Raw genomic sequence first — 12,503 nt, forward strand, 5'->3', positions numbered from 1 at the left:
TACCTCTGGCAAACGCCAATCTGTTATCTGTACCTATGAGGTTTTTTTTTTTTTATATAAAGGTGTTTTTTTTAATTTTTTAATTTATTTTATGATAGTCACAGAGAGAGAGAGAGAGAGAGAGAGAGAGAGGCAGAGACATAGGGAGAGGGAGAAGCAGGCTCCATGCACCGGGAGCCCGATGTGGGATTCGATCCCGGGTCTCCAGGATCGCGCCCTGGGCCAAAGGCAGGCGCCAAACCGCTGCGCCACCCAGGGATCCCTGTACCTATGAGTTTTTTGTTTTGTTTTGTTTTTAGATCCATATGTAAGTGAGATCATGCAGTGTCTTTTGCTGACTTATTTCATTTAGCATAATGCCTCAAAGTCTCTCTATGTCTGAACAGTATTCCACTCTACACCACTACACTATGCCATATACACACCAATACTCCATTGTATAACGTACACTGTTCCATATACATATACACTACATTTTCCTTATTCACTCAGCTGTTGATGACAGGTTGTTTCTGTGTCTTGACTATTATAAACGATGCTGTAATGAAAATGGGGATACAGATATATTTTTGATACAGTGATTTAATTTTCTTTAGATAAATACCCAGAAGTAGAATTGCTGGGTCATATGGTAGTCCTATTTTTAACTATTTTGAGGAATCTCCACCCTGTTTTTCATAAGGACTGCACCAATTTACATTCCCACCAACAGTGCACAAGGGTTCTTTTTTCTCTACATCCTCATCAATACTTGTTATCTTTTTGACAAAAGCCATTTTAACAGGTGTGAAGTGATATCTTATTATGATCTCATCAAATCAATTCTTTAGATGCCTATCAATGAGCCAGTGATAGACTTTGTCTAAAATTTTTCAATAAAAAAGTAGAAAACTCATAATTAACAAGAGGGAAAACAATTTTTAAGTAAGTACCTTAAGGATTCAACTCCAATGATAAGTATGGAGACGTTGGATTTATGGGCATTAAAGGATAGCAGAATGTAAATCTAAAATCTACACACCCTTCATTTTAGTAAATATTACAATCTGAAACAAGAACAGGTGCATGCGAATGTCCTGTGCAATTTAAGCATCATCAACATTATCAAGAATATTGCTAAGAAATAATATGAAGAAAACATTATGTAAATGGTTCTTCTGAAATGATAATAAAAAAGCCGAAAATGCACACTTTTTTCCTTTTGCCATTAAAAGAAATGAAGAATGTTAAGCAGATTAGAAGTATATGATTAATTCTGGAAAAAAAGTCTCAGTATTTGCATAGCTAATTTACTCTCTTACGCTTGATAGCACTTGCATCAGATTTACTTAGTGAATGTTTAAATATATATATATATATATATATATATATTTATATATATTTATATATATATAAAGGAGTACCTTTCTTAGGGATACTGATTTTACAGACCACTGATAATTACTATGTCTCTTGGGTCCTGCAGGAAGCAGATGCCGACAGGGAGATAAGAGAGTGAGCAGTTTATTGGGGAATAATACCAGTGAAAAATAAAAGGAGAAGGATGCAGAATTAGGCAGGGGCAGCTTTCAGAACATGATGTTGATTGAAACATGAAAGTTTCGAGGGAAAGGAACGAAAATTTTACAGGGAGAACGTGAAAGCAGCAGGCAGGTCTGACAAAGTCTTGGCCAACCCAATGGGGAGCTTGGAGGAAATCTCTCCCTGTTAGAGGAGCCCCATGTTGGGCAGACGTGGCAAGGTCTTAGTGCCCACTTGGTGCTCACCTACTAGCTGGCAGCTCCCTAGGAAGAGCATGGCGTCAGCCCAACCACTGAGTATGTATCCTGAAGGCCCAGCAGCTGGAGGCTGACAGTCAACAGCACCCCCTTTATCTGAATTGCCTGTTTTCTCAAAGGCAGATGTGAGCAGTGCACAACTGCTACTCATACAAAAACTTACAGTGCTCCTGCCCACACAACCGGAGTGTTGATCTTACATCTCTCCCCTTCTTGCGTGTCCTTTCTTGGCCCACCTCAACATTTCACTCCTCTCATTTTTCTGCAAATGCTGCCATCAGTGCTATCTGCTAGAGAGATCCCACCATAGGACTCTCCAAGCCTCTCCCACCCCCACTCCCTCTCACCTCCACAACCATGTTGAGAAGAACTGAAGCCCAGATGGGCTCTCAGGAATTAGAAGCGGTACCACAGGAAACTACTTAGTGGCTAAAGGACTTTGCCAGATGATCTGACATGGTTCTTTTGGTAAAGACGTAGTCCAAGTTACTAATGCATAACAATTTTACACCAGCACACTTGCCAGGGGGGGGAGAAAAAGCACTTCCTATTCCCTGCATTATCTCACATCTTATTCACATGTATTTATTTGTGTCATCACCAAAATACGTTTTCAAATAAGTTGAACTAGCTTTCTATTTTTTAAGGAAGAGCTCTGACGTTGAACTAGTAACAGTAGTGTTTTACTTCTTATGCTAAGTGAAACAGGTTGAGAAATACAGGTGCCATATGATTTCACTCCTATGTGGAACCTGAAAAACAAAACAAATGGATAAACAAACAAGCCAAAAGAATTGGACTTGTAAAGGCCGAGAACAAACTGATGATGGTTGCCAGAGGGGAGGGGTGCAAGGGATGGACAGAGTGTGTAAAGGTGAGTGGGGGGTACAGGAGACCAGTTATGGAATAAGTCATGAGGCTAAAAGGTGCAGCATCGGGAATAGAGTCGATGACATTGTAATTGTGTTGTGGTGACACAATTTATTTATTTATTTATTTATTTATTTTTTAGTGAGCCTTTTTATTGTTGTGTGTGTTGTTGGGTTTTTTTTAATTGAAGGTCCCTTACTGGTCCTGTTTCCATGAATGCGAAGACCAGGGGACAAGGGGAGGGGAACCAGGTAGCACAAGGAAGGGTCATTTCCACAACATTCCATTTATACACAGAACTAAACAGACAAGCACAGAGTCACTATTGCGGTTAGAAGTTGGCAGCATGGGAAAAGGGAGGAACAGGCGGGGAACTGGGGTGTCGTTAAAAAAATACAGGCCCCCCCAAACTGGGGTGCCTGGGGGGAACTTGGTCTGCTTCAACCCAAGAGGAATCAGAAGATCAAAAGCGGTTTGGGAAAGCCAGAACCGTTAGGGATAGAGAGAGGAGGAAGGTCCAGGGGGTGAGGGAGCTGTTTGGCAACTGGGGTGAAGGGATTGCCCTCCCCCTGCTGGGATCCCCCAGCCCCTCTGGTCTGGCAGGAAGGGGGCAGCTTGCAACCCCCATGGGCAGGTCGGGGGCTGCCAGATGCTCCAGGCAGGGAGCTGGAGGGCTTGCCCTCCAGGAGATGACGCCACTGCCCCCCAGTTTCTCTGCCAGGGTGCAGTGGTCCTTGACCTCCTTGTAGCAGTTTGCTTGTAACTCATGCTTGATCCCGGTCAGCTTTTTCTTGATGGCATCCTTGGAACTGGCATAAATCATTTTGCTCTTAAGGGGTACAGACTCAGGCGCCAGAATATAAACACCAGGTCCTCCTTCTTGCTCTCCTTGGTCTCATAGGTTGCGTCATAGAGGGCATAGCGGCAGTCCTTGTCTGGTAGCATCTTGACAAAGGTGGCGTAGGGGTTGTCTACAGTCTGGCCCACATCACCTACCAGGATCTCCTTGCCCTCCTCGAGGGCATAGCGGCAGTCCTTGTCTGGTAGCATCTTGACAAAGGTGGCGTAGGGGTTGTCTACAGTCTGGCCCACATCACCTACCAGGATCTCCTTGCCCTCCTCGAGGATGATGTTCTTCTTGTCCTCGCTCAGGCAGAAAAGTACTGCCTTCTTGCACTCCTTCACCTCCTCTGGTGTTGAAGACTTAGGCACCTTCATGTCATTGAACACTTTGATGACACCATCAGAAACCGCCATGCCAGAGGCTGGGGCGAGCTGAGCACAACACACAGAGATGCTGAATCACCGTGTTGTTGTTATAGACCTGAAACTAATGACGTTGTGTGTCAGCTATACTCAAAAAAGCTTTAAAAAAAAAAAAAAAAAGCTAGAGGTCTAGCTTTGAACTGATTACTATAGTGTTTTTCTTCATAAGGCAATTGAGTTAGTCCTACTCTGCTCCCTCGGTTCCTCAGACCATATCAGAGAAGAAATCTGCACTTCAACACTTACGCAGAGGAAGAGTGGTGTCAGAATAGATTATCTCATAATGCTCACGTCATAGTTTCCATATCCTACTGCTGATTAACATCAACTTGGCTTTCAAACTCAACTTGGATTCTTAAAATCTTCTATATATTTACCCACTTTCTCCAAACTTCTAAAACTACAGGACACGTAGGGGAGGATAGAATGTCCTTTTTATTTTTTCCTAGTTATTTTGAAAATAGTCACTTATTTATTTTGAATTCATTACTTCCCAGCTAGATGCTAAGGCAGGAGTTGCAAACTCAGAGGCTCAGGAAGCCTGTGCGTACCTCAAAGAAACAGTCAGTGGGGGCATGGGGATCATGGTGAACTGGACCACATAGGCTCCGGTCTAAAGGCTGCAGCTCTTGCTCAATTGCAGTTCGTTGAAATGTGGTAAGAATGTAGGCCCAGAATGGCCAAACTTCCAGTTTCCCAAGAGAAAACCAAAATATGGGATTTTTTTTAATGCGGCAATAGGAAGGCAATTTGGTACCCTATCCAGTATAAAATGTTTATACTCTTAACCTGTTGTTAAGAAACAAAATTCAACTGAGTAAATTGAAAGGTCTAATTGGCTTTATTGAATGATTCACAAATCAGGCAGCATGCCACCCACCAAGTAGAAGGGCACTCTGGGAAGTCATACAAAATGATGGGTTTTTATAGGAAGGAAGGTGGGGTGAGGAAGTTGTAAACAGAAGAAAAGAAAAGACTGTTCCAAGCAAGATCACCTTATGTTAGGGGGAAGGGCAGGAGGTGGGGGTTCTTACTAGGGAGATTACCTCATCTTCCCTTGGGGGTTGGAGAAGGCGCAAGGCACAGATTACCTCAGTGGTGCTTATCAAAAAATTCCTGATTGACAGGCTGAGACATATTTCTGGGGGAGGTTGAAACTGCAATTAGGTTAGGTAGTAAGCTCTGGGTTAGTAACTTGGGCTGGCCCAAGTAAAAGCCACTTTGGATCTAACAGCATCCTACAGAAAAAAAAATCCTATCAAGTACACAAAGATATATGTAGATTGCAGTTATTTGTAACAGTGAAAATGGGGGTTGGGGGCAGAAGTAAAGGGTCATCAATTGAGAATTGAATAAACCAATGGAGAACATCCACAAAATGGGGGGAAATATATGACTATCCTAGCAAAGCATTTTTCATTTTTCTTTTTTCCTTTTTCTTCTTCTTTCATCCTTTCTATCAGTCTATGTATCCTTCTTCTACAGTAGAAAAAGCAGCTAAGTGTCATTCCTTAAAGCACCTGTAATGCAGACCAAACAAATAAACAAGCAAAACGAGTAGCCTTGAAGCAACTGCACTCTTCCCTGTCCTTTGAGTGATAACCATTTAGTTAAGCAAATATATGGCAAGAAGTCCCCTGCCTCTGGGAAAATATAAGAGCATCTTTGTTTGGTCTGGCAAAGCTGCCCCTCCCTTTGATATATTAAAAAAAATTGCTTTGTTTAATAACATCTCCAAGAAGGAATCACCTGGAGAGGAAGGGCCTTGCCCTATCTGAGATAGCGGCCAAAGCTTTGGTTGGATTCTCCATGCTATGGACTAGACCCTCAAAAATAACTGCTTTTTCAGAAGAAAAAATTCCAGCAGACCAGAACATGTAGAGATATTTTGAAGAAGCTTTTGGGTATTTGAGCTGAGCTCAATAATAATTATCCTGGGAAAAATATTTTAGCTTTCTGTCTTAGGTAAAGCTTGACTAAAATAAGGTGAAAAAAAATCATGATAAATTTAATTCAATAAATATTTGTTGAGACAGTTATTGAATCTGCTAAGTGTAGAGGTGTATACTGGGCATGATAGGACATCTTTGGGTAAAAAAGATCTCCAAAAAATTACCCCTGGCTTCAGGGAACTTACTGTTTAAAAATGGACTAATATGTAGCCATTAGGTACACGTAGCTATTTAAATTTAAAGTAATTAAAATTAAATAAAATGTTGGATTGAGTATCTCAGTCACAGCAACCACATTTCAAGTGCTCTGTAGCCACATTTCCATCATCTGATCTAGAATAGGGGTGTGCAGTGCTTGTCAGCTTTGAGAGTCATACAGTCTCTGTTGCAACTACTCAGACCTGCTGTCGTAGTGGAAAAGCAGCTATAGACAATGAAGTAAGGAAACGGACATGGTTGTGTTCCAGTAAGCCTCGGTTGACAAAAATGGACAGCAGACCAGATTTGTCTTGTGGACCAAAGTTTGTTGATCTCTTGTCTAGAGAAAGAACTAACTTTAGTGTAAGGCTTTCACAGGGAATAGAGAATAAAGTAATTGCCTTTCTGTGGAAATTCAGAGTCTTTATGGATGCATTACCTACAATAATAAATGATTTTTGTTTTAAGTCACTGATATTTAGGAACTTTGCCATAGAGCAGTAGGTAACGGACACATTTCACCCTGCTATATCTCTAAGACCTTGCTTAAACAATGTTCTGAATACCAACATGTAGTATATTTATCGTATCTTTATATCTTTTAATGCTCAAAATCCACATCCTCTGTGGAAACTTTACCAACTTTTTCATGCAAATCTGTCAGGCTCTCCTCTAATGGCCATAAACATTTTAACATCGCTATTGCCATATGCTGAATTCCATTTGTTATATGCTTCTCTCTAAGTAGATAGGTAAGCATTTTAGGAAAAGAGTTTATGACTTTTTCATCTTTGAATCCCCAGCATTTAATACAGTTCAGCACCTAGTAGCTGTTCAGTAAATATTTGTTAAGTCAGTATAGCCATGATTGACATTATTGACAACACTTTCAGGGCCTACGTATTTGGCATTTTTATAAAAGTTCTGTGTTCTAGGTATTTTAAAGCGGTTGTTTAGCCATTGCTTAATCCCTGCATAGCTCAAGATGAAGTCTGTACAGATTCACTGAAGCTATGCGTTTCTATGCACTGCGTTTCATTCATCTAAATTTTCAATTTTGAATTCTTTTTATTCACAGATGTCAGGATCTCCAGACAGATCAGTCACTCGTTTATGCATATATACTTTTTCTAAAGAAAAAAATTATAGATATTATTTTGCAAAATGGCATGATTTTCATTTTTGAATTATGTGAAAGGCAGTTGTGTTTTCACCTAAATCTCCTGTGAATATATTTTTAAGTGACTATAATTTGCATATTAAATTTGCATTTTTATGACCGGGGGTTGTAACTGAAAACAAGGGAATTGGAAACAGAAATAATGAAAGATTATTATTACTATTACTTAATAATCCAACTGTATCTAGTTAGAAGCCCTTTTAACAAGGAAGAAGCATTCATAATATCAGATCACAAAAGATTACCAGTATGAAAAGTGTATTTTCATAAAAAGTACACAGGTAAATGACTGCATTCATCTTTCACAGGGGAGAAACCTATTCTGTTATATGGAATTGCATTATGTTAAAGGTCTAGAGAAATAACCAGATTTTTTATTATTCAAGAGAAATGACCTCTGCCCTAACACTACAATGCTTCTTAAAATTGATAAAGTTCATTATCTGATCTAACTTTAACATTTTAATTACATGTTTGAAAAATAAACCAGAAAATAAATGAAAGCAAAAAAAAGAATAATTTATATTGTAAGAGTTACACTTTTTACATCCATTTAGTTATTTCAAAATAGCTTTTAAAACCAGCTATTCATAATGACCTTCTAGAGTCACATAGGAATATGAACCAGATGACATAAAAGTGCCCTACATTGTATTTATTTTCTATATGTTAAATTCCATTACTATTAATTTGTATCAAATGTGACTTACTCTCAAAGCTTTCAAATTAATGAACACAAGCATAAGAGAAGAAAACTATTCTAGAAGTAAAAATGTAAAAAAAAAAAGAAGTAAAAATGTAAGTAACCAATTGTCTAAAATTCCTATCCCATGTAAATGTTTTATAGAATATATAAATCATTGTTTTCTATTCATATGTGGCTCCACTTTATAGCAGCTGCTACAGATGTGTCTTTTTCCTGGAACAAATTGATGCCACTGGCACATTGGATGCCAGAGCTATTGAAGTGGTAAGTATTTTGGTCTATACTGACAGTCAGAAGGCACAGAAGTAGTTGCCATTCACCTGGCAGGACAGCAGGACACCTTCACTGTCTTCTTCCACAGTGGTGACAACTCACTGCCACTACTGAATCCATGGATATGTATTGTCTCACCATCCCACAGGAGTTCATACAGTCCCCTCTATTGATGACAACATGCTGATAAGGGTCTAGGAAGCACGTAGTGGCAGCTGTGCAAGAAGCCTTGATAAGAGACTTGTGTGCCAAGGGATAGGATCTTAGTTCCAGGAAAATGCAGAGATTTGCTGCCTCAGTAAAATTTCTGGAGATCCAGTGAAATTGAGCATGTCTACATACCCTCTCCAAAGGGAAAGAGAAGTCCCGATACCTTTTCACCATCTACCATAAAGAAAGAGACACTGTGTGTAGTAAACATCTTTTGATTTTGGAAGTAACACGCATCACACGTAAGCATGCTGTTCCCATCCATTTAGCAGACTTGCCAAAAAGCCTTCATACTTCTAAGAGGTCGCAGTCAAACACTGGGGAAAACATGCTCAGCTTGCCTTCTACACTACCTATTTTTAGCAATAACAATCTTCTTTGAGAAATAGCTCTTGATTTGATCTACCTACCCCTGATGAAGAATGAGCGTCTGACTTTGGGACATCAGGTGACATGATGCCACTGTTGGTATCATAAACCAAGAGTTACCAGACTTCTTGGTCGCAGAGTTATATGTATCCAGTGACATTCCATTATTCAGGTGGAAGTAAAATATGCGAGTCCAGACATGGTAGACCTTGAAAGCACATGACAAAAATCTTAGCTTTATTTGTCCTTTATTTTGACTAATTCATATATTTTATTCTTTTTTTGCCCTTGCTCACATTAAGCTGGAGTCAAAAAATTTGACCTTTCTTTCAGAGCACTGGCCGTTGTTGCTGACCATAAGAAGAAATACTGCCGCTGCACTTCGTATATATTACATGTATATGTTTTTTAATACGTGTCTTTATTATATATTTTAAATATACATATATTTTTAGGCATATTGTTTTTGTGTTCTGTCTTCACAGCATAATCAGGAAATTCCATTTCGCTTAAAATGTTAGAGCTCCACTAATGGGGGGAGAACACCAGGGGGATTCTATTCTTCTGCTTAAAAAGTTTTGCAGTAAATACTTCATGCTTGAGATGAAAAGGGGGGAAATGTACACTTCCAGGTTCATAAAACACTCAACTTGTAATATGTTCCCACTTCCACAAAAATACCTTTGTTCTTTTGAGGGGATGTGGAGGATGAAAAGGGGCAAGAAAGAAAGTAGGGGTCGGGGACAAAGAAGAAGAAATGAATGCATATAAAGATAGGAAGTAGCTCTCTGAAGGAATTTGCAGGGTAGGTACATTTTTGTAATTATGAAGTCCTTCTTTAATGAAAACATTTTTAAAGTTTTTCATTCTGAAAAGCAATATGTATTCTGTAACGACGCATTAACATATATGGGAAACAACTGATTCCTTCCCAGCCTCCGTCCTGAGGTGACCTATGTCAGCAACCTGGCATGTGATGGTCCTCACCTCTCCCCTTATACGTATATAAGAACATTCAAAGGTATTTGGAAGTTTTTCATTTGTTTGCTGTTCCAAATATTAGATAATACTGTACACATTGTGCTGGAACTAAGTAAGATTCCATCATGAACATCTCAAGTCAATAGAAGTCGAAATCCTTCTTTTAAACAGTCACATAATACTCCATAGCAAAAACGTACTGCATTTAACTCTTGCCCTATTGATAGATAATGAGATTGTGTCCATTCTTTGGCCATCACAGTCAATGCTGCACCAAATATTGTTTAATGTGGCCTTGAAAAACGATGATTATATTTCTAGAAAAGCTATTCAAAAGTGGAGTTGGTAGGCCAAAGAGTATATGTATTTTAAATTCTAATAGACATTGCCAGATTTATGTCACAACTTATACTCCCAGGAACAATGAATGTATTACTGCTGTTTTCTCATTTATGTCTTAACCAACAAGGAGTGTTAGGACTTTTTGATTTTTGCCATCAAATAAGAAAGATTCTAGATTATCAAAAGAAGCATTTCTTCGTGTTTTCTCTGGATTGAACTTAGTATCTTTGCTCAGGTCTCTGGCATCTGTAGTAGGTTTGCTCCATGAAGTCAGCATGTGGACTGCACTGAAGCAGTGATGTTCTTTGCCCTACTCGGAGTCATAGATTGCCTCTAGGAGACTGTACCATCCGAATTGTACCACCAGGAAAAAAGCATGATATACAGGTTCTATACTACCTTTGTCATATATGAAAGATACCTTGATATTCACTGGAAACAAAATGATAGAAACAGAAAATCTCAGGGGTTGAAGGGGCTAGCCAACGCTTAAATCTTAATCTATAAAACCCCTACCAATTTATTATTCCAGCTCCGCTTAAATTCCTCTGATAGGGAACCTACAAAAGCAGACAGCCTATTCCATAATAAGAAAGCTAACTTTTACTGAACGTTTATTCTGTACCAGACACAATTGAAAGGGCTCGGCGGGAAGCATCTCATTTAATCCTTACAAAAACCCTATGGGGAGGCGTTACTATTACACCTATCTCACAGAATAAACCGAGGCACAGATCACAGGGCTAGGAAATGGTGAGAGTTAGTTTGAAGTCAATGGGAAGCCATACTCAACCTCTACACCCTACTGCCTCCCAGAGGCAGGTTTATAAAACTGTGAACACCAACCCTTTTGCTTTGCAGACCTAAACATTTCTTCCTGTACTTTTGCTTCACTGCTCCTACTTCTACTCCTCTTATTTCCATGAATCCCCCTAAAACCTTTTGCATACGAAAATACTAACTGAAAGTAGCTGTGAGGCTCTTTTCCTATTAGTCTTTGGTTCTAGAAACCAGAGTGTATTTAATGGAAGCTAAAGAAGGATCAACTCACAGCCCTCACCCAGTGGCAACAGTGAGAAAATGAGAGTGTCCCTAATCTCTTACTTACGACACGTCACAAATCAGGCCAACTGTGAGTCTTTACAGGAAACAGGCCTAAACATTTCCAGAGGAAGGATGAAGTACCCAGCATTAAAACACAAAACATTAATAGGAAACACTCACGTAACACCATTGTATTTTTGAAGTCTTGTCCATCACTGAAATGCATGCTCCTAAAAAGACTCCCACAGAATACCTCACATACCTAAGGGTTAACTCTTTTAAGAATACAATGACAGAAGAGAGTAGGGCCCAAGAAACAGGTTTAATAATGTCCCAGGTATAGGTATTCAAAGATAGTGGAAGATAGAATAATAAAATTAGCATCAAAACCACCAAAAATTTCCACATTTATCCTAAGAGGATGGATTCAGTGAAAATTCAAATAGAAAACAAAATTAGATAGTACAATGGAAGTAAAATATACCCATGATGAATATCGAGTATGTCAATCAAAGGTTAAGCAAGGATGTACTAATATAAGGTCTTTATTTTTTTATATATATATATTTTTATAAGGTCTTTAACTATGTTAATTTCACTGTTTAGAAAACCTATGATAAAAAAAAAAAAGAAAACCTATGATGTAGGTTGTAAGTTCCATTTATAATCTCCTGTATCAGAAGATTATTTTTTTTCTCACTTTTTCTCTATCCTTTGCACTTTCAGAAAGGCCAATCAAATTAGTTGTGTTCTTGAAATCTAGGCCATGTGAACAGTACAGCTTTTTTATTTTGCTAAGTTATTTGCACACATGTGAGGCCAAGAGCTCATGGAGCTTTATTCCTGTTGACTCCTCCACATTTTCTCACTGCTTACTCCTCAGTGCATTCATTGTCATTTCTTTAAACTTGAGAGGCCAACCTATATTGTTGTCTTGCATCAAAATAATTGAGAACCCAACACTAAGCACTCCACTCAAACAGTAAATACAAAAATTAGTAATGAAAATGTAACTTCACTGGGTGATTATGGGGTTTTTTTTGTTTATTTCTTATTTGCAAATCGTAAGCAATTTTGTATAATACTTCTATAAATTTGGTTCTACATTTTTAAAATTAATGAACTGTTAAGGTCATTGTTTAATCTACCTGAATATCGCTGTTATTGGTTAGCTTTGAACTAGCTTATTAATTATCAATTGAATAAATTGAAGATAATTCAACCACTTTGAAGACTTAATATTCAGTTTTCTAAATTTAAGTGAGGTGGATGGGCTATTTAATAATGTGGACTTCAAGAACAAATTAGGGGTTACCAGGTGTGTGAATGGGTGA

At 38.6% G+C, this 12,503-nt stretch overlaps 1 pseudogene; it reads right to left on the bottom strand.

Moving 5' to 3' along the window:
• Nucleotides 1-3,111: 3,111 nt before the first annotated feature.
• LOC129505877 (cofilin-1-like) lies at nucleotides 3,112-3,908 on the bottom strand (annotated as a pseudogene).
• Nucleotides 3,909-12,503: the final 8,595 nt, after the last annotated feature.

The sequence above is a fragment of the Nyctereutes procyonoides genome, unplaced genomic scaffold, assembly GCF_905146905.1.
Source record: "Nyctereutes procyonoides isolate TBG_1078 unplaced genomic scaffold, NYPRO_anot_genome, whole genome shotgun sequence".
Lineage (NCBI taxonomy): Eukaryota > Metazoa > Chordata > Mammalia > Carnivora > Canidae > Nyctereutes > Nyctereutes procyonoides.